The following is a 4,249-nucleotide window of genomic DNA, read 5'->3' as shown; positions in this document are numbered from 1 at the left end:
GCAATCACTTGTCATGCATCAGAGAGTTGGACAATGACTAGGGAGGATAGACGGAGAATTGATGCTTTTGAGCTTTGGTGTTGGAGAAGAGTATTGAGGGTACAATGGACTGCTAAGAAAACAAACAGATTCATTCTGGAGAGGGTTAAACAGGGCTGCTCCTTGGAGGCAAGGATTCTGAGGCTTCATCTGACACACTTTGGACATGTTGTAAGGAGAGACCGGTCCTTGGAGAAGAACATCATGGTAGGGAGGGTGGAGGGACAGTGCAGGAGGGGAAGGCCCACTAGGAGATGGATTGATTCGGTGACTGGGGTAATCGGGATGAGTGTGTCGAAGATGATGAGGCAGTGCGATTGGTACAGGACAGAGCAGAGTTTAGGGCTGTTGTACATAGGGTCGCTATGAGGCACAAGCGACTTGACGGCACATAACAACAACAACAATATTATCCCAATTGTTGATTGTGGGTCCATGTAAGATGAAATTGTTGACATAAATCCTTTCAATCTAGCACAGTGTGCTTTATTGGCCAGCGGTCCGAATTTTTGTTTTCTTGATGTTGAGATATTATTCATATTGAAGGTTATAATAATTTATGTTCTACAGAAGTTCTTAAAGTCCTCTTCACTTTTAGTAATACAAGATTTGGGTTTGGTTTTAGGGGTTTTGTTTGTTTGTTTGAGATATAGAGCCTATGGTCAATTTCATGTTTGGTTTCTATAAAAAAGAATTAAGAATCCATAATGAAAAAGACTAAAAACTCCAAGGAACTGGAGCACTAAGCATTGGATACTAAATGTCAGACATAAAAAGAAGCAGCTTCTTTTAGATACATGAGTTGCCGTGATAATATTGACTTCCTTGGAAAATCCAGCATACTAGATAGTCCCAAGAGGACTAGCAGAAAAATAATATTGCCTAGAAATATTATTACTAGTGGTATTAGTATGAGACAATCTCAGGAGATTTCTACAGTATTTGGATAGAGTGGAATTGACAGATTACATGAATAAGTAAAATCATTGATATTTGGTTTATTGTACTTTGTAGCCAACCGGACGGGGGAAACTGGTCCAAAGATGTTTCTTTCCTCTTCTTTTGCTTGTATCCCATTCAATTAATTTCCTCTTTGAAGTTTGACTATGTGGAATTTGTATCTCAATATGGCTTTTCTAGTGTAGATGACTGACTATGTGAAGGGGTGGAATTGTGTGAGTGAGGTGTGTTGGCCTACTCACAAATGGAATGGGGGATTGGCCTGTCTCAACAATCTACAAGAAGATTGGCTAGTCTCTCTGGTAAATTGAACAGTTTTTGCTACAGAGATTAATAAATCTTCCTGCATCAGAAGAGATTCTTCACCTAACCAGACAAAAGAGAAACCTCCCGCAACCCAGTGAAATGTAGAACATACTTCAGGATGTCTGTAGCAACTACAACTGAACAGGAGAATTGGATAAGACATGGGACTTTAGGGTGGAGGAAGCCAATGTTGGCAGGACTGAGAACTTTGTTGGACAAAAGAGCCATGAGGCTTAAATTTGAGTTGTCTGTGTGCACATTTTGGCAACTGTCTTGACTATATTTTGTGATTACTCTGAATTATAGCCTTTTAACTCCAGCAATATGGATCTGTGTATTCTGTTGCTATCATACTGAATTTTGGACCCAGCCAAGCAGTAAAATTGGTGTTAAGATGGGTAGAAAGAGGCATGGGAGTGTGAGGGACACATGAGAATTGGTGTTGTGTTACTGATGCTGTGTGTGGAGCTAGTTTCTTCCTGTGAAGTTTGTAAACGTCAGACATGACGCTCCCTATGTAGTCCTTGTTCTTTTACTGATTGTATCTTTGATTTCTCCCACTTTTCTGCTCCTCTTTTTATATATTGTGGTTCCATTATTGCTCTAATAAATTGTTTCAAGCTTAATAGCTTAAAAACATCACAAGCTAATTATTTTTCCACTGCGGAGGTCAGAATTCTCCCTGGGATAAAGTCAAAGTATTGGCAGTGTGGTGTATCTCCTTTCTGCAGACATCAAGGAAGATTTTGTGTCCTTGCCTTTGCAATGTCTAAAACTAATTTCATTTCTTAGACCACGAAATTCCCCTATTTTCAAAGCCAGCAACAAGTGTGTTGAATTCTTCTCATATGTCATCACTCTTACCTTTTATGCCTCCCTCTTACTGAATAATCCAGGATAATCTCTCCATCACAAGGATATTCTTAACTTAATCACATCTACAGAGTTCATTTTGCTACAAAAAGGGTAAAATATGCACTGACTCCAGGGATTCAGACATAGATTTTTTGGGGAAAGGAGTTTAACAGCCTCTACACCAATTTTATGGATAAGTTTTACTTTCTCTGATGGGGTTTTTGTTTTGTTTTGTTCTTAAAACCCTTTTTATCTACTTATGTCAGGAAAGTATTTCTCACTGTATTGTGGACTGATCACTACTCAGTGGGCCTAGATCAATTTCTTTCTCACTCTGTCAATTTTTAACTTTTTCTTCTGAAGGTTTATAAAATTTTCATTGAGTCAGAGAGTGTGTGTCTCTAGAAGACTGGTAGCAGATACTCTACTCAGTCTTATTTGGTTTCTGTTGGTATTTTTATGTTTCTATGTTATTTCACATTATTTTCAGTTTTCTCCTGCATGGAAGTATGAGCATGAACAATATAGGAATTCTGGTCAAACTGTGGCTTGTGACCTCACATTTAAGTTCCCATAATCCTATTCTGTTTGGGTCCACAATACTTGTTTTCAATGATGGAGTGTGTGTGTGTGTGTGTGTGTGTGTGTGTGTGTGTGTGGTGTGTATGTGTGTGAGAGACAGAGAGAGATCTAGATTTCCCAAAGTAAATCCAAAGATTTACTTTCTCTTTCACTGCCATGGCACAGCCATTGATTTATGTGTAGGAATAGTCATCTGTTTTCCTCATTTTTATGCACCATGCTGTCATTCTGTCACCTTATTAACTCCCTTCACATTGTCTTTCTGCAGAGCCCTAAATCATGACTGGGTTCTCATTAAACTTGCTTAGAACTCTGATTCTCCAGATGTTTCTATGATGGATTGGTTTTATGAAAATGTTTGCTTACATTTCTTGTGCAATATTCCACAATGAGCACCAAAATAGTGCCTCTGTTATGGACATGGCATCTGTACTTTGGATCATTTGGTTTTGTCTCTTTCTTTTATTGTTTTACTTATATTTTGACTCAGCAAGGCACTAAAGTGAGTGACACTGGTGAAGGTAACCAATTTTGTTCCCTGTTCCTTAAAAGTCTTTCTGCTGTGTTTTAATATCATAACATTCTAAAGCTGAAATTTTTGCCTACATATACCTCTGGCACATGTCCCAGCTTTTAAGACACTTATTACTGTTATTATGATTGTGTGGTTCCAACAAAAAAAGGCATTAAAGCATAACTTACATTTTCTATTTTTGCATAATTCTACTCAATTGTTTAAGTGTGGAGGGGTTTTTTTCTTGCTTATAAATATCTGTATAGACAGAATTAAGAAATTAATACTTATTCTTGTGCACTGTGGTGGGTGCTTTAAACCCACCCTTAGCATATTCTTAAATTCTAAGTCTCCAGGCAAATTTCCAAAACCTTAATGAGGGACCGTTAAAAGTTTTATACAAGGATGAGGATGATTTACAAATGTATCGTCAAGATTGAAAAAAGACTCTTCCAAAAATATTCTTTTATAAGTGAAAATAAAGTAAGAACAATATTTGAATGATTACAATATGCTAGAATTTTTTAAAGAAATAAAAATATATTACTTATGGTGTAACCCCAAGCAAATATGTAGAGCCATAGTTCAATAATTTTTAAAGATCCGACTTACTTACAATTTTACTCAGTCTAGCAGCCTCAAATTGTTCCAAGAAGCAGCCCGGGTATGATTTTAAAACAAGAAAAGAAAAAAAAAGACAGCTTTGTTTGTTCTTTTTGAAGTCCTTGATGTATTCAATACTCTTTGCCAACATCACAATTCATATAAATAGATTCTTCTTCAGTTTTCGTTAGTCATTGTCTAACTTTCCCATGCATAGCAAGTAATCACAAAGACTATGGCCTTGGATCAAGTGCACCTTAGTTTCCAGACTGACATCATTGCAATTTTGTACTTTGGAGATTGTTCACAGCTATAGTTTGCTTGGCTCCACGGTCAACACTCTTGGCACCAGCAGCCAGGAAAATAAAAAAAACTTATTGCGATGGGAAA

The 4,249-nt window shown here is 37.2% G+C and overlaps 1 pseudogene; it reads left to right on the top strand.

The window, feature by feature from the left end:
- The window catches only part of LOC102871377, a 28,188-nt pseudogene extending 25,451 nt beyond the window's left edge, over positions 1-2,737 (top strand).
- The last annotated feature ends 1,512 nt before the right edge of the window (positions 2,738-4,249 follow it).

Source organism: Elephantulus edwardii, unplaced genomic scaffold, assembly GCF_000299155.1.
Source record: "Elephantulus edwardii isolate Elephantulus edwardi_28Jun2011 unplaced genomic scaffold, EleEdw1.0 scaffold00083, whole genome shotgun sequence".
In the NCBI taxonomy this organism is placed as follows: Eukaryota; Metazoa; Chordata; class Mammalia; order Macroscelidea; family Macroscelididae; genus Elephantulus; species Elephantulus edwardii.
The sequence above is the reverse complement of the archived record's forward strand: the minus strand, read 5'-3'. Positions and strand labels throughout refer to the sequence as shown.